Here is an 18,258-nt window from a genome sequence, read left to right on the forward strand (position 1 = left end):
AAGCTGTTCCCCCTCATAAAAGGACCAAGAACGAGAGTGCACAGATTTAAAGTGATTTGCAAAAGAATTAAATGTGACGTGAGAAAAAACTTTTTCACACAACAAGCGGCTCGGGTCTGGAATGCACTGCCTGGAAGTGTGGTGGTTAAATCAAGGCATTCAAGAGGGCATTAGATGATTATTTGAATAGAAACAATGTGCAAGGGTACAGGGAAAAGGCAGGGCAATGGCACCAGATCATAATGCTCATTTGAAGAGCCGGTGCAGACACGATGGGCCGAATGGTGTCCTGCTGTGCTGTTAAAATTCTGTGATTCTGTGAATTATAGGATGGCTATTGGGTGATAAGGGATACCCACTGGGAACATGGCTTATGACACCATTTCGGAGGACAACCAATGAAGCACAGGACGATATAACCATGCACATATAGCAATGCGTCAGGTGATGGAGACGACAATTGGACTTTTAAAGTCACGTTTTCGATGCCTGGACGGTCAGGGGGCACATTACAGTAAGGACATGTGATCGTCACAAAGATTGTTGTAGTATGTTGTACATTGCACAACTTTGCCCTCCAGAAAGGACTGAACGTTCACCCTGAAGATGACTTGGCACCAGAAATGGAGGAGCTGGAGGAGTGCAATACAGAGCCTGATGCAGACATGCCTCCTGGAGCACACGAGGAGGTCCAGGCTTCAGCTGCCACCAGGGATCACCTGGTCTATTGTGGTAAAGTTTTTAAAGTTTCATTTTATTTCTAAAAATGTGAATAAGTTGAGGTAGTTATTATTCAGAATGTCATAGTGCAGCTGCTTAAGTTAAAGGTTACTGTGTTGTCAAAAATTAAGATTCTGTATCTCTTACATTATTTTTGTGAAGAAATGTTTTTCATAAAACATTCTAGACTGCTACAAATGTGTTATTACAACATCAAAAACACTGAACTCTTAAATATATAACTGAAATAACTATAATTGAATAACATAACTCAAATAAACAACAAATTTGAACTGGAACATTTTTAAATGAAGGCATAAAAATATTAATAAACAATACAAACCAAAATTAGGTCAAATGTAACAAAGCACCTGCATTTTTGACACCTCTCAAAGTTAGCAAAGAAACTGTGTTGTCTTACTGTTACTGCTTCTTTAGCATTTCTACAAACATTTTTTTTGAGAAAAAAATCTCGGAGCATTAGTGACCTGGGGGAAAAAGAAGGTTGAGGTGTTAGAGTTGAATATTCGACCTGTTAATTGAGAGTCATTGCTGGGAGTGAACTGACAAGAAAAAATGTTTAATGTTTATGCAAATTAATAGTGAAATTCTTGTCCTTTTTGAGGAGACTGGTTCTACGTCAGGTACTCAGTGGGCTCAGTACTTCCATATGATCGTAGAACAGGCAACTCCACAATAATCTAATTTAAGAAAATATTTTGGCACTAGTGCAGTGTACAGTTTATAAATCCAAAGCTGCTTTTAAATGAGAAGACCATCTGTGATTGGCAGGTTCAGGGCAGAATTTTTCACTCCCATCAGTACCAGGAATCGTGGTGGGCTGGGGCACTAAATTTGGCAAGATGTAAAAAGTCAGTGGGAAATTAGTTTGGAATTTTGCTTTGATGGCAGGTTAAAGGCGGGTCGGGATTCTTGCTGATCTGTTGGGAACTACATTTGCAGTCAATTGTATCACACGATCACTCATTAAAAAGCCAACTTGCCGGAATTGCATTCCCCCTCCAAATTCAGTTCCCCACCAGCGGATAATTAGAACGGCCTGTTCCCGATTGTGTATAAGTGGCATGCACATGGCGAGCTTCACTTCATCAACAATTTCAAGGTACATACACGCTGCTTTCTCCTACCTTTAAGAGGGTTGCTGCGAGATTTCGGGTGCTTATACCAGAAGCTGCGCCAAAGCTGGGTATGGGAGGCAATACCAATGGAGAGGGGGAAGATGGAGGCAGGACTGCGGGGTTGGAAGACAGGAGAGTGTCCTGGGTCTGAGGCCACAATGTCGGGGGCATTTTGAAGAGACTGTCTTGGGGCTGTATGGGCCACGTTAGAGGGCTGTGCAAGGCACGCATGTCTTGGTCCTGATCTTGGGCAGGGGAATGCCACTCTGGGCAGTGACAGTTATGCACAGTGTGGTATGCAGAGCATGGTTAGTCACTTAAGAAATTTGGTCCAGGGGGTAAGAGGCATCATACTGAGGCAGTTGGCACAGTCACAATCGAGGAGGCATTTGTGGTTCTACAGTTCTATGGTTCTATCTGCGTCCTGTAAGTCAGTAGCTGAAAAGTCATGGGAGTTATTGGATGGTCTCATGAGGGGGGGTCCCGGAAAGTCAGGGTGCATGTGGCCTCAAAGGGGAGGGGTCAGGTTGACAAAAGGCATGCGTACATCAACATTGAAGAGTTTGGGGAGGACAAGAATATCAACAGGATAATGATGGGCTCAAGGGTAACAGGATGAGGCTGGATAGTGACAGGATGAAGGGGAATTAGGAGGCAGTTGTTGTGATATGCCTTTAACATAGAAACATAGAAGATAGGAGCAGGAGTAGGCCATTCGGTCCTTCGAGCCTGCTCCGCATTCATTATGATCATGGCTGATCATCCAACTCAATGGCCTGCTCCCGCTTTCTCCCCATATCCTTTGATCCCTTTCACCCCAAGAGCTATATCTAACTCCTTCTTGACAACATACAATGTTTTGGCCTCAACTATTTTCTGTGGTAGCGAATTCCACAGACTCACCACTCTCTGGGTAAAGAAATTTCTCCTCATCTCGGTCCTAAATGGTCTACCCAGTATCCTCAGACTGTGACCCCTGGTTCTGGACTCCCCCACCATCGGGAACATCTTTCCTGCATCTACCCTGTCTAGCCCTGTTAGAATTTTATAGGTTTCTAAAGGATTGCAGCTCGACATCACAAAAGGGATGTATGTCATGTACTTTTAGTTTCACTTTTGCCTGTGAGCAGGACACAAGCCTTCAAGATTTCTTCCTATGTATAAGTGTTCCTGTGTGCCAAGTCTAAACTAATGAACCCACAACATGTTTACCCAATCTCTTATGGGTGATTGGTGCCTTTATATCATTATAACAACACGACATGGTGTTGTGCGGTGGTCAAATAACATGGCAGCAATATTACGTACAAGTATGACATGGTGAACAGCCTTAGGTTGTGCTACATGGCATGAGACAACCCTTGACGTTTTGGTCGGGCTGCAATGAGTTTGCAGCATCAGTGTTGAACTCACAGCTTGCTGACTGTGCAGAAAAGCTTTGAAGATGCAGTGCTCAAGTAAAGTGCTAGTAGGCAGTCAGATCTCTCATGGTGAGCAGGGCAGTGCATGGAGAGGACCAGCACAAGTTAGATCCGTCGGGAAAGATGAGTGACCAGAGTGTGGGCTGGATCAATAGCAAGCAAGGGAGAGTCAAACAAAAAACAGACAAAAAAAGTCATAAAAATCAGGCCAGAGAAGGTTGCGATTACAACAGGCAGAGCTTCGGAGAAGCGTGCGAAAGCGGCTATATCCCCTCTAGGAGAAGGAAGGTCAAAGGGATATTGGCAAAGTGTCCACAAATTCCCCAGTCTGAATTGGGATACAGCTGACCTACAATCTAAATTCAAAATGTTTAAACAGTGTACAGAGCGATGGTTTCTGATTCAGGTGTGTCTGAGCCAGACAAGCAAGCCATAAATTTTCACCTAGCAATTGGGAATGAAGGTCTATACAGGCTGAACACATCAGGATTAACAGCAGAAGAGCTAAAGGATCCCCGAAAGATGTAGACTATATTGGAAGATGGGTTCAGTATTGGGTTAAACTCCTGTATTCACTGACTGGAGTCCATCATTTCAACAACAGCCTACAGAACCCATAAACCACTTTGTAAGACGATGCATTGAAAAGAATATGTACTGTGATTTTTCAGAGGCAGAGCCAGCAGAATAATTGTTGAATTGGTGATTGCATCCACTCCCATGGAAGCATTCCAGAAAGATCTGCTAGACAAGCTCAAAATGTATAGCAAGGGTGGACATAAGTACCAATCTTCACAGGTCAACAAAGATTACAGGTCCTAAGTACAACACCAATTTTTGATGTACTCACTAGAACACCCAAACCTAGCAAGACATTTGGAAGGTGTGGCCATCTGCATGCACCAAGGAAATGCCCAAATTTCCATCAATTCTGCAAGACATGTGGCAGAAAGAGCTGTTGGCAGAAGCAGTGCACTAGAGGAGGGGCTGATGCAGCTACAAAGAGCATTGCACTGATGCAAACAGACTGTACACAACAGGTATCTTCAATCAATAAGAATGACCACCCTGTATTCTATCAGAAATGTATACATGAAGTGATTGGCAAACCAGAATATGATGATGATGATGCACACAATGAGATGAAGCATGGTGAACATGTTTCACACCGTAAATCTTGCGAAAACACAAATGCTGTCACACTGTCGGAAGTGTTTGTCAAGATTCAAATAATCTGCCCTAAAATAGTTGGTAAATATTCATTATTGACCGAGATTGACAAAAGGGCAAGTGCCAACATCCTACCCTTGCAAATTTAAAAAAAAATGAATTCACAGACATGGAAGGCCATGGTAAAACCTACTGCTGTGAAACTTTCAGTGTACAACGATTCATTAATTACATATGCAGGTTCCGTAGTCTGGAGTGCAAATGCAATCAATCCTCCTGAGTATCATAAGAACATAAGAACCAGGAGCAGGAGTAGGCAATTCAGCCCCTCGAGCCTGCCCCACCATTCAATATGATCATGGCTGATCTCATTTCGGCCTCAACTCCAATTTCCTGCCCTCTCCCCACAACCTTTCAACCTGTTACTAATTAAATATCTGTCTATCTCTTCCTTAAATTTACTCAGCGTCCCGGCATCCTCTGAGGTAGCGAATTCCACAGATTCACGACCCTTTGAGAAAAGTAATTCCTCCTCATCTCTAATTTAAATCTACCACCCCTTAGCCTAAAACAATGGCCTCTCGTTCTAGAATGCTCCACAAGGGGAAACATCCGCTTTAGCATCTTATATACCTCAATTAGATCTCCTCTCATCCTTCTAAACTCTAGTGAGTATAGGCCTAAACTGCTCAATCTCTCCTCATAAGACAAGCCCTGCATCTCTGGAATCAAACTAGTGAACCTCCTCTGAACTGCCTCCAATGCAACTACATCCTCCCTCAAGTAAGGAGACCAAAACTGTGCACAGTACTCCAGGTGCGGTCTCACCAATGCCTTGTACAGTAGCAACAATGCTTCCCTATTTTTATACTCTATTCCTTTAGCAATAAATGCCAAAATTCCATTTGCCTTCCTTATTACCTGTATCCTAGCTTTCAGCGATTCATGCACGAGGACACCCAGATCCCTCTGCACTGAAGCATTCTGAAGTTTCTCTCCATTTAAATAATAAGTCACTTTTTTTTCTTCCGACCAAAATGGATAACCTCACACTTATCCACGTTAAACTCCATCTGCCAAATTTTGGCCCATTCGCCTACCCTGTCCATATCCATTTGTAAGTTTCTTATTCCTTCATTACAACTTACTTTCCCACCTATTTTGGTGTCATCTGCAAATTTAGCTATAGTACATTCTATCCCTGAATCCAAGTCATTAATATAGATTGTAAATAGTTGGGGCCCAAGGACCAAATCCTGTGGCACCCCACTAGTTACAACTTACCATCCAGAAAAAGACCCATTTATCCCGACTTTCTGCTTTCTGTTGGTTTGCCAATCCCCTATCCAAGCTAATATATAACCCCTAACTCCGTGCGATCTTGTGCATTAATCTTTTGTGTGGCACCTTACCAAAAGCCTTCTGGAAGTCCAGATATACTACATCTACAGGATCCCCATTATCCACTTTGCTTGTCACATCTTCAAAGAACTCTAGCAAATTAGTCAAACACAATTTACGCTTAGTAAAACCATGCTGACTCTGATGGATTGCATTTTGACTTTCCAAATGCCCCATTACTACTTTCTTAATAATGGATTCCAACAATTTCCCAATGACAGATGTTAAACTAACTGGACTATAGTCTCCTACTTTCTGCCTCCCCCCCTTTTTGAATAAGGGTGTTAAATTAGCATTTTTCGAATCCATTGGAACCTGTCCAGAATCCAGGGAATTTTGGAATATTATTACCAACGCATCCACTATCTCCTCTGCCACTTCCTTTAAGACCCTGGGATGTAGGCCATCAGGTCCTGTGGACTTGTCACCCTTTAATCCCAATAGTTTGCTCAGTACTTTTTCTCTAGTGATGATGATTGCTCTAAGTTCCTCCTTCCCTATACCCTCTGCTCTACCGGTTAATATTGGGGTGGTACTGGTGTCCTCCACCGGGAAAACTGAGGCAAAATATTGATTAAACGTCTCTGCCATTTCTGCGTTCCCCACTATTAACTCCCCAATCTCATCTTCCAAGGGACCAACATTCACTTTAGCTACTTTCTTTCCTTTTATATACTTGGAGAAGCTTTTGCTATCAGTTTTTACATTTTGTGCTAGTTTTCTTTCAGAATTTACCTTTGCTCTTTTTATTATTTTTTTAGTAACCCTTTGTCCAGCCTGCCACTGACCTTTGCAATTTGACATGCCTTAGTTTTTGACTTTATGTTATCTTTAACTTCCTTGCTTTAACTCCCACTCTTACCATCTTTCTTCCTCTTTGGAATATATTTTACTTGGGAGGAATTGAATATCTCCTTAAATATCTGCCACTGTTCATCAACTGCCCTACCTTGTAGTCTTCCTGCCCAGTCCACTAGGGCCAAATCTGCCCTCATGCCTATGTAGTTACCTTTGTTTAACTCCAGAACACTAGTGTGGGACTCAAGTTTCTCGCTCTCAAACTGAACTTGAAATTCTAGCATGCTATGATCACTCTTCCCTAGAGGATACTTTACTCTAAGATCATTAATTAATCCCATCTCATTACACAAAACCAAATCCAGAATAGCCTGCTCCCTGGTTGGTTCCACAACATATTGCTCCAAGAAACAGTCTCTATTACACTCTATGAACTCTCCCTCGAGGCTACCCTTGCCAATTTGATTACTCCAGTCTAAATGCATATTAAAATCACCCATGATTATTGCCGTGCCTTTCTTACGTGTTCCCAGTATTTCCTGGTTTATACTGTGCCCTACTGCTGAACTACTGTTTGGGGACCTATAGATTACTCCAACCAGGGACTTCTTTCCCTTGCTATTTCTTATTTCCACCCAGACTGACTCTACGTCTTGCTCTCCAGTGCCTATATCATTCTTCACTATAGCACTGATCTCTTCCTTTACTAACAAAGCTACACCACCTCCTTTTCCTTCCTGCCTATCCTTCCGAAACACTGAATACCCTTGAATATTCAACTCCCAAACCTGTTCTCCCTGTAACCACGTCTCAGTAATCACCACCAAATCATATCTATTTATCTTTATTTGAGCTGTTAACTCATTAGTTTTATTCTGAATGCTACATGCATTCAGATACAAAGCTTTGAAGTTTGCCCTATTGTCAATTTTCCCTACTCTTATATGATTCTTTGGTGCAATTTGGCATTCACACACTCTGTCCCTTCCTTTCACTTTTTGCTAACTATCAGCCTCGTCACTAACCTGCACTCTTACCCTCTCCTTAAACTTTGATTTTTTATATTTCCATGCAATCCCCACTATTTAGTTTAAAGCCCTATCTACAACCCTAGTTATGCGATTCGCCAGGACACTGATCCCAGCCTGATTCAAGTGCAGCCCATCCAAATGCAATAGCTCCCTCTTTCCCCAGTACTGGTGCCAATGTCCCATGAATTCGAACCCATTTCTCCCACACCAACCTTTGAGCCACACATTTCCCTCTTTAATCTTATTGACCCTGGGCTAATTAGTTTGTGGCTCAGGTAGTAATCAGGAGATTATTATCTTTTTGGTTCTCTTTTTTAATTTAGCCCCTAGCTGCTTGTATTTCTGAGTATCACAAATGTTCTACATCATGAAGATTAAAGACCCAACAAATGCAGGTTTACTGGCATGCCGTGACTTTGCCTAAGTGTCAATCCATGGAATCAGTCAGACCTCATAAGGCAGATCAACCTCAAAGTACTCCTATCACCTCAGTTCATGACCTAACATTGAAATATCCAAAATGTTTCGACAAAATTGGCAGTTTCAAGGGAGCTGCAACGTTACACTTGCAGGAGGAAGCAAGTCCATCAATTGATCCACCATGTAAGTGCAGCATCCATTTACAAGACAAATTAAAGGTCAAACTAGACAAAATTGAGAAAGGCAGTATCATAAGAAGAGCAGAAGAGCAGAAAGGTTGATGCAGCTCAATCACAAGAGTCACAAACAAAGGTGGCTCATCAAGAGTGTACCTTGAGCCATGACATGAACACAGCTTTGAAACGTTGTCCTTACAGAATACCCACATTAGAAGAGCTAAATCTGAGATTAGCAGGTACAAGATTCTTCTTGGAGTTCAATGTCAAGCATGGCTACTGGTCAGTACATTCTAGGGAGAAGTCCCAAGAGCTTACTATATTTCATACCCCATTTGGACAGTTTTCAATGACTTCCTTTCGGGCTGTTAGCCAGGATCTGTTTCAAGCTCACATGGACCGCATTACATGCACTGTGGCAGGTTGCATCTGAATCACCAGTGATATTGCCATTGTGGGAAGAACACAGCAAGAACATGACCATAACGTGCACTTATTGAAACAGGCAGCATGTAATGGAGGATTGGTGTTCAACAGTCTGAAATATGACATCAACGTGAAGCCAATCAATTTATTCAGTTCAATTCATTCCAATGCTGGAATACAAGTAAAATAGAGGACATTAAGGCCATGCCAACTCTTCAGGATACGGACAATATTTGAAGATGTCTAAGTCTTTTTAGTTCCTTGTATCCATAAATTCCCAATTTTGCTTAAAAATCTTCATCACTAAGGGAATTGCTGAGAAATGATGTGCCTTTCCAGTGGCATAAAGACCACCAATACCTCTTTGAAGCACTGAACCAATCATTATCAGAAGTATTGACATTGTAATTTTACGATCTTATGGAGACAACTACTCTGGAGATAGATGCCCCACAGAAAGGTCTTATTCTTTATTCATTCATGGGATGTGGGGTTAACCCTAATTGGCCTTGAGAAGGTGGTGGTGGGCTGCCTTCTTGAATCACTGTAGTCCATGTGGTGTAGGTACACTCACAGTGCTGTTAGGGAGGGAGTTCCAGGATTTTGACCCAGCGACAGTGAAGGAACGGCGATATATTTCCAAGTCAGGATGGTGAGTGGCTTGGTGGGGAACTTCCATGTGGTGGTGTTCCCTTGTCCTTCTAATTGGTAGCGATCGTGGGTTTGGAAATTGCTGTCAAAGGAGTATTGGTGGGTTTTTGTAGTGCATCTTGTAGATGGTACACACTGCTGCTACTGTGCGTCGGTGGTGGAGGGAGTGAATGTTTGTGGATGGGATACCAATCAAGTGGGCTGCTTTGTCCTGGATGGTGTCAAGCTTCTTGAATGTTGTTGGAGCTGCAGCTGTCCAGGCAAGTGGAGAGTATTCTATCACACACTCATGACCTGTGCCTTGTAGATGGTGGACAGGCTTTGGGGAGTCAGGAGGTGAGTTACTTGTCACAGGATTCCTAGCCTCTGACCTGCTCTTATAGCCACAGTATTTATATGGCTAGTCCAGATCAGTTTCTGGACAATGGTACCCCCCAGAATGGTGAAAGTGGGGGATTCAGTGATGGTAATGCCATTGAATGTCAAAGGGCGATGATTAGATTCTCTTTTGTTGGAGATGGTCATTGCCTGGCACTTGTGTGGTGCAAATGTTACTAGCCACGTTCCAGCCTGAGCCTGGATGTTGTCCAGGTCTTGCTGCATTTGGACATGGACTGCTTCAATATCTGAGGGGTCACAAATAATGCTGGACATTGTGCAATCATCAGCGACCATCCCCACTTCTGACCTTATGATGGAAGGACGGTAATTGATGAAGCAGCTGAAGATAGTTGGACCTAGGGCACAACCCTGAGGAACTCCTGCAGTGATGCTCTGGAACAGCGATGATTGACCTTCAACAACCACAACCATCTTCCTTTGTGTTAGGTATGACTCCAACCAGTGGAGAGTTTTCCCCCTGATTCCCATTGACTCCAGTTTTTCTAGGGCTCTCTGATGCCAAACTTGGTCAAATGCTGCCTTGATGTCAAGGGCAGTCACTCTCTACTCACCTCTGGAGTTCAGCTCTTTTGTCCATGTTTGAATCAAGGCTGTGATGAGGTCTAGGAGCATGCATACTACAAAAAGGTAAACCAATTGCAATTGCTTCAAAATGTCTGTCTGTAATGCAATCCAACTACTCCAACATTGAACGGGAAACAATAGCTTTGATATTTAAAATTGTGCGTGTTCATACCTATTTGGCAAAAGATTTGTGGTACTGACTGACCACAAGTCATTGGAGATGATTTGGAGAAAACTACTGACCAGTACACCACCAAGATTGCAAAGTGTCTTGATAAAAGTTCAAGGTTACGACTGTGACATTAGGTACAAGCCAGGTAACTTAATGGTCACATCAGATACAGTCAGCAGATTTGCCTAACCCAGTGAAAATGTAAGATATATCCTTGTATCCGCAAGTTGACTTCACTGACATCAAACAGGAAGATGTTCTCCATCTTGATCTGGTACATGTTACGCAAGAGGAAACAGCATAAGATTCTACACTACAGAAACTGCGGACAACCATATTGAAGGATGGCCTGATTCAATGCAGCATGTCCACGAACAGGTGAGACCATTTTGGCCTGACTGGGATGAGAAAGGCATCTCCCGGGGAGTCATTTTTAAAAACAGGCAGGTCATCATACCAGAACCTTTGCAACCTGGTATTCGTAAACAATTTCATCACTCACACGTGGTCAGAGGTCGGATGAGAAGACTCACAAGAGAGACAGTCTATTGGCCAGTTATGAACAATGACATTGAAGTCGTCACCAAAAAGTGTGAGGCATGCCAAGAGCATATGCCAAGTCAGCACAGGAACCTCTGATTGAACAACCCTGGTCCAAAATTGCATCTAACCTCTTTCATGTCCGTTGCACTGACTTCATCGTTGTCAACTACTTTACCAAGTATCCCATTATTTGACAGTTGCACAATACGTCAAGCATAACTGTCGCGCATACTCAAAGTGCTATTTTCAGTTTATTTGGTGCACCTAGAGAGATCATTACAGATAACGGTCTGCAATTTATTGGTAAGCTATTTCAGGATATGTGTGAGAAGTGGAATATCGATCACACTACTTCTTCTCCTTGTTACCCTAGATCTAACAGCCTGGCTGAATGAATGATTTGCACGGTGAAATTCTCAAATGTAGACAGACCAAGCAAGATCTACAAATTGCAATGTTACGTCTGAGAGCAACAACTTGAAGCGCAATTATTCCATTACCAGCAGGGCTCATCTTTGGCAGACCAGTGCATACCAATCTACCTACTCTTAACCATTCTAATCTCTCAGAAGCTAAAGAGCAACTTTTAAAACTGCAAGAGAAGATGACCAACATGCATGATAAAAATGCAGGCATAGAATTGTCAAGTTTACAGTTGTGGCAACATGTTTGCATCCCACAGAAGGTATGTGGCAACCAGCTGAGGTGACAAGGATTTGTTTGGAACCAAGGCCCTATGAAGTCATTACACATATAGACGCAATGGTGAGGCATAACCGAGGACAAATCAGATCCATTCCAACTCTGCAACCACTGTAGAGTCTTATTGCATCTAGGACTTGATTGCAAATGAAACCAGGAACAACATCCAAGAATGACAATCACACAGATCACTGTGAGCAATTAAAGAAACCTCCAGATAAGGTTACCATTATAAGATTTGGGCATACCAACAGATTACCTCTACAATTCAGAGACTCATAGATTCATCAGTTATGTAATGGCGTAACTAAACATGAACATGTACTGTAAATAGTTATACTTCTTGGAAGAGAGAAAATATCTTTAAAAACAAAGGGAGGATTTTGTAACATGCCTTTAAGGGATTGCAGCATGACATCACTAGAAGGGCAGCATGTCATGTGATCCTGTTTTCATTTCACTTTTACCTGTGAGCAGAACACAGCACAGACTTGATGTCTTCAAGCTTTCTACCTAGGTTTAAATGTTCCCATGAGCCGAGGATGTCCTGCATCATTGTTGTTTGCTGCATTCCACACAACCTAGCAGAAGGGAGATGTTTTACCACAAGGAGACATGGAGGAGCTAGACATCTCCTCGTATGAGGAGGACATTGAAGGGGATGAATCTGAAGAGGGCAAAGATTCAGACAAGCCAGGAGGAGGCAATTGCACAGGCATGATATGGAAGATATGCCTGTGACAACCTCTTGTAAATTCCAGGAGAAATAAGGTGAAGACCAGTTGTTATGAGCACAGTATCCTTCATGCTTCGCTGCAGGGGAGACAACACCTTTACTGTCATCTTCAACATGCCTCACAAGTTCATCAATCTCATAATGGTCACAGAGGAAACATAAGTCATCATCAACCCTAACGATGGGCTCATCCTTGGAAGGCACAGTAGCCTAGGGAACATGTGGGCATTTTGGAATGTGATCAGCACTCCACTAGCACACATCCTTAAGCAACTACACATAGTGCAGCTCTTCCTACCATGGCACAAGCAAGTCAGTGACCATGGCATCTTTTAAGAAGCTGAAACACTATTGCTCATATGGATGCACTCATACCAGTGTGACAGCTGCTTAGTAAGGCAGCTCTAAGAGGAACAACATTTGTCAGTGGTTAGCACTTGACCGTCTCAATAGGAAGCTACATCCAGACAGCACCATTTCTCCAAACACCAGCTCTCATGCATGATTAATGCAGAGGACGCATCTTGATACTGAGCTCCAAGATGCCATAGAACATCAGGACGCAATGATTTGTTACATGACAGTTGGATACAAAACTGCAAGTTATGTTAACATTGTCCTCACAGAGCATGGTTCAGCAGGACCATCATTTGATTATTGACAAGCATTCATTACCCTACATTCATTGGAAGACTGCCAAGTTTACCTCCTGCATTGCCTTGGTATCTGGGAGAGATGTGGCCCGGTCATCTTTGACACAGCAGTCAATGATAACTTATTCTCTTCATAGATACTGCTGAGCATTAAGGAGATGTGCTAGAGCATTGCTTTCATAGCATTACAGCCCTCGATATTGTCCATGTCACAAAGGCCAATCCTTTCTATGAACCCCAAGTCATTAAGTGCACAGTAATGCATAAATTCCATATTAATTGGCATTCTGTGACTTCACAGAGGGATTCCATGAAGAAACACAAGGCAGCTATTCAGGAGCAAAGTAAGATCCTCACAGGTAAGCAGGGGGCATCATCAGGATGTGCACACCCTCTGACATCACACTGTCATTCCCATCTAGCAGACGTTTCCAATGTCATCGAGTAGAACCAACTTCCATCACTCAGCATCATGCATAGGAAGAGTGGGAACTAATAAAGAAATAAAGTTCAACCTTAAAAGCGGAGATGAAATAATGCTGCAGGGAGGTATTAAAGGCTATGGTGCTCGCTGATGATTAATACTTTTACCAAAACCTCATAATCATAAATAAAGTCCAATGCAAAGTACTATTGAGTGAAAAGACTCCAACGTTAGTCACAACAAATACTTACAACTTCCACAAACTACAGACTTCTGTGTGACAGCATCAGGATATTCACTATTGCATTTATTAGTGACTGTCTTATATTTATGACCTCTTGTTTTGGACACCCCCACAAGTGGAATCATTTTCTGTACATCTACCCTTTTAAACCCTTTCATAGTCTTTAAGACTTTTATCAGGTCACCCCCCCCCCAACCTTCTCAGTCCCAGCCTGTTCAGCCTTTCACAATAAGTTCTCAGTTCTGTTGTCATCCTTTGTCAACCTTTTCTGCACCTTCTCCAATGCCTCTATATTTTTGTAATGTGGAGATCAGAGCTATTCACAGCACTTCACGAGTGGCCTAACCACGGTTAGATACAAATTTAACATTTTTCAACTCTGCCCCTCTAGAAATGAACCACTGTATTTAGTTTGGAGATTGTCTTGCGTGCTTGTGTGTGCTGATTTGATTAATGTTAATTCTTTCATACTCCCTTTTAGTTTCTCTTCTATATTTCTCAGTTTTCTCCGCATCATCCCTTTATATTTATTGTACAGGTCTCTTAAAACCTCACAAAAACTTCACTGTACCTTCACCTCACTAATCATCCGTGGAATCCCAGCCTTTCATTAACTTAAGGAGTGTGATCTACTCCTGCTCCTATTTCTTGTGTTACCCTGTTAAAATGGTAAGTGTGGCAGGAAAAAAAGCAAGAAACCAGATAGTTCAATATCAACCATGCATGGATGCACTGTGAATGGTTTTAAAAATGGAACTTATGTTGGATACTGATGGCTTGCAGAAAACAGCATTTATCATAGACAAGATCAAGATCGGGCGTCAGAGGTTTCATTTTGTTTATATAAACCCTCTACGTAATCTCAAATGACAGGTAATTCATCTTTAATCTGTGGCGAAAATCACAGACATCAAGGTAAATTTAGTTACTTGACTGGCTTGTCACTGTGATGGACTGGCGTCCTGCCCTGGGTGTACCCTGAGTGCCCATTAGCTGTTGGGGTAGGTTCCGACTCCCCGTGACCCTGAATTGGATGAAGCAATTCTGGAAAAGTGAGTGAGTGACTGTCTTGTTTCCATAGCGCCTGGCAGATTGGGTGGCAATTCAGAGCGTCTCGGCATGGCCAGAGAAGAGAGACGAAACCAAAAGAATGATGGAATTTGTCGGCAAAGAGATAGAACGACTGGGTGGATCCGTGGAACTGGCTGATATTGGACAACAAACCGTGAGAGTTAATAGATCATTGATCAATTTTATAAGTATGTCTCTTCCAAATTTTCTTTTCCTTTTCTCTTTTCTCCTCTTCAAAATGTTGAATCTTGGGACATGGTTGCCTGGGGCTTGACAGCTCATTTCACACCTTTTAGAAATTTGATAGTTTTATTCATGTAATCAGTTCTTTGGAATTGCACATCTGAAATTATACAGAACACTCTCTGCAATAAAGTTTTACAATCTTCTTTAAATCATAAATTTCATCATATGCAATGTACTATATTTAATTTTAAATTAGCTGCCTGATGGATCAAAGATTCCTCTTCCACCAATCCTATTGGCCACACTAGGCAATGATCCAAAAAAGAAGACTCTATGTATCTATGGTCATCTGGATGTTCAACCTGCCCAAATTGAGGATGGATGAGACACTGAGCCCTTCACATTGGTAGAAAAAGATGGTAAGAAGGTTTTTTTTTGTCTTTTATAGTTAATAGAATTCTATTTCTAGCTTGAGTTCTGGAACAGACTTGAAGAGTGGGGAGAAGAAGAACAGAAGGCAGTAATCACCATCTAGAAGACAGAAGGGCCAAAAAAAAGTGCAGGAAGCAGCAAGAATTTGGGAAACACAGTGACCAGCGGAGAGAGTTTAGAGGGCAGAGAGACCAGTGGCGAGAGTTCAGAGAGCAGATGGACCAGCAGCAAGAGTTCAGAGAGCAGATGGACCAGCGGCGAGAGTTCAGAGAGCAGATGGACCAGCAGCAAGAGTTCAGAGAGCAGATGGACCAGCAGCAAGAGTTCAGAGAGCAGATGGACCAGCGGCAAGAGTTCCGGGAGCAGAGGGACCAACAAAGAGAGTTCAGAGGGACCAGAGCGAGAGTTCAGGGAGCAGAGGGACCAATGGCCAGAGTTCAGGGAGCAGAGGGACCAGCGGAGAGAGTTCAAAGAAGAGAGGGACTAGAGGAGAGAGTTCACAGAGCAGAGGGACCAGCGGTAAGAGCTCTGGGAGCAGACAGACCAGCAGCGAGAATTCAGAGAGCAAAGGGACCAGCGGCAAGAGTTCTGGGAGCAGAGGGACCAGTGGCAAGAGTTCAGAGAGCAGAGGGACCAGCAGCGAGGGCTCTGGGAGCAGACGGACCAGCAGCGAGAGTTTTGAGAGCAGAGAGATCAGCAGCAAGAGCTCTGGGAGCAGACGGACCAGCAGCGAGAGTTCAGAGAGCAGACAGACCAGCAGCGAGAGCTCTGGGAGCAGACGGACCAACAGCGAGAGTTCAGATAGCAGACAGACCAGCAGCGAGAGTTCAGAAAGCAGACGGACCAGCAGCGAGAACTCTGGGAGCAGACGGACCAGCAGCGAGAGTTCAGAGAGCAGACAGACCAGCAGCGAGAATCCAGAGAGCAGACGGACCAGCAGCAAGAGTTCAGAGAGCAGACAGACCAGCAGCGAGAATTCAGAGAGCAGACGGACCAGCAGCGAGAATTCAGAGAGCAGACGGACCAGCAGCGAGAATTCAGAGAGCAGACGGACCAGCAGCGAGAATTCAGAGAGCAGACGGACCAGCAGTGAGAATTCAGAGAGCAGAGGGACCAGCAGTGAGAGCTCTGGGAGCAGACGGACCAGCAGCGAGAGTTCAGATAGCAGACAGACCAGCAGCAAGAGCTCTGGGAGCAGACGGACCAGCAGCGAGAGTTCAGAGAGCAGACGGACCAGCAGCGAGAGCTCTGGGAGCAGACGGACCAACAGCGAGAGCTCTGGGAGCAGATGGACCAACAGCGAGAGTTCAGATAGCAGACAGACCAGCAGTGAGAGCTCTGGGAGCAGATGGACCAGCAGTGACGGCTCTGGGAGCAGACGGACCAGCAGTGAGAGCTCTGGGAGCAGACGGACCAGCAGCGAGAGTTCAGAGAGCAGAGGGACCAGAGCGAGAGTTCAGAGAGCAGAGGGACCAGAGCGAGAGTTCAGAGAGCAGAGGGACCAGAGCGAGAGTTCAGAGAGCAGAGGGACCAGAGCGAGAGTTCAGAGAGCAGAGGGACCAGAGCGACAGTTCAGAGAGCAGAGGGGCCAGAGCGAGAGTTCAGAGAGCAGAGGGGCCAGAGCGAGAGTTCAGAGAGCAGAGGGGCCAGAGCGAGAGTTCAGAGAGCAGAGGGACAAGCAGTGAGAGTTCAGCGAGCAGACCGAATGTCCACTGAGAAGAGTCAGAGCCACATTAAGAAACAGAAATCAAGGTGTGACATCAGAGGAAACTCATGAGTTGATTGGATGGTGAATATTGCTACTTAGGGACTGAGTATCAGCAACTGGAAGTTTAAAAATTATTTAAAAAAATATTAAGTAATAAGAAGAAGTAAGTGAGTAGTCAATGAGTATTTTCTTATCCTTTTTTTTAAGTAAGGTTTGTTACATCTAGTAACGTGTGTTAATTATTAGCAGTATTGTCAGCACTAATAAGATGTAGTAGTACCTGTAAGGTTTTGTAGCAGAAGTAAGGTTAACTAATAAATAAAGGAATGGCAGGGCTGCTCCACCTTGAGAGTGCAAATCGTGTGCAATTTGGGAAGTCCAGGACACCTCCCATGTTCTGGACAGCCACTTGTGCAGGAAGTGTCGTCAGTTGCCGCAGCTTGAGTTCCGGATTTCAGAACTTGAGCAGCATCTGGTGTCACTGCGATGTATCCATGTGGCTGAGAGGTACATGGAGAACATGTTTATAGATGTGGTCACCCCATAGTTCTTCACCCTTGCCGCCCTCAGTGCTTCCTCCAAGTGGTGTTCAACATGGAGGAACACTGATTCATCAGCTGAGGGAGGGTGATACATGGTAATCAACAGGAGGTTCCTTTGCCCATGTTTGATCTGATGCCATGAGACTTCATGGGATCCGGTGTCGATGTTGAGGACTCCCAGGGCAACTCCATCTTGACTCTATACCACTGTGCCACCACCTCTGCTGGGCCTGTCCTGCCGGTGGGACAGGACATGCCCAGGAATGGTGATGGTGGTGTCTAGGACATTATCTGTAAGGTATGATTCCATGAGGATGACTATATCAGGCTGTAGTTGACTAGTCTGTGAGTCAGCTCTCCCAATTTTGGCACTAGCCCCCAGATGTTAGTAAAGAGGACTTTGCAGGCTCGACAGGGCTGAGATTGCGGTGCTTAGGTCTTTGCCAGGAGGTCCGTCTGGTTTCATACCTTTTTAGAGACTTTGTAGCAGTTTGATACAACTGAGTGGCTTGCTGTGCCATTTCAG

The 18,258-nt window shown here is 43.8% G+C and overlaps 1 pseudogene across 1 annotated transcript in view; it reads left to right on the top strand.

Moving 5' to 3' along the window:
• The first annotated feature begins 14,877 nt into the window (after nucleotides 1-14,877).
• LOC144679558 (cytosolic non-specific dipeptidase-like) overlaps nucleotides 14,878-18,258 on the top strand; it is a 52,530-nt pseudogene continuing 49,149 nt past the window's right edge. The window contains exons 1-2 of the transcript XR_013576368.1: nucleotides 14,878-15,018; nucleotides 15,307-15,469. The product of XR_013576368.1 is annotated as a cytosolic non-specific dipeptidase-like (transcript). The remainder of the gene's footprint in view (nucleotides 15,019-15,306; nucleotides 15,470-18,258) is intronic.

This window comes from Cetorhinus maximus, chromosome 4 (genome assembly GCF_964194155.1).
Source record: "Cetorhinus maximus chromosome 4, sCetMax3.hap1.1, whole genome shotgun sequence".
NCBI lineage: Eukaryota > Metazoa > Chordata > Chondrichthyes > Lamniformes > Cetorhinidae > Cetorhinus > Cetorhinus maximus.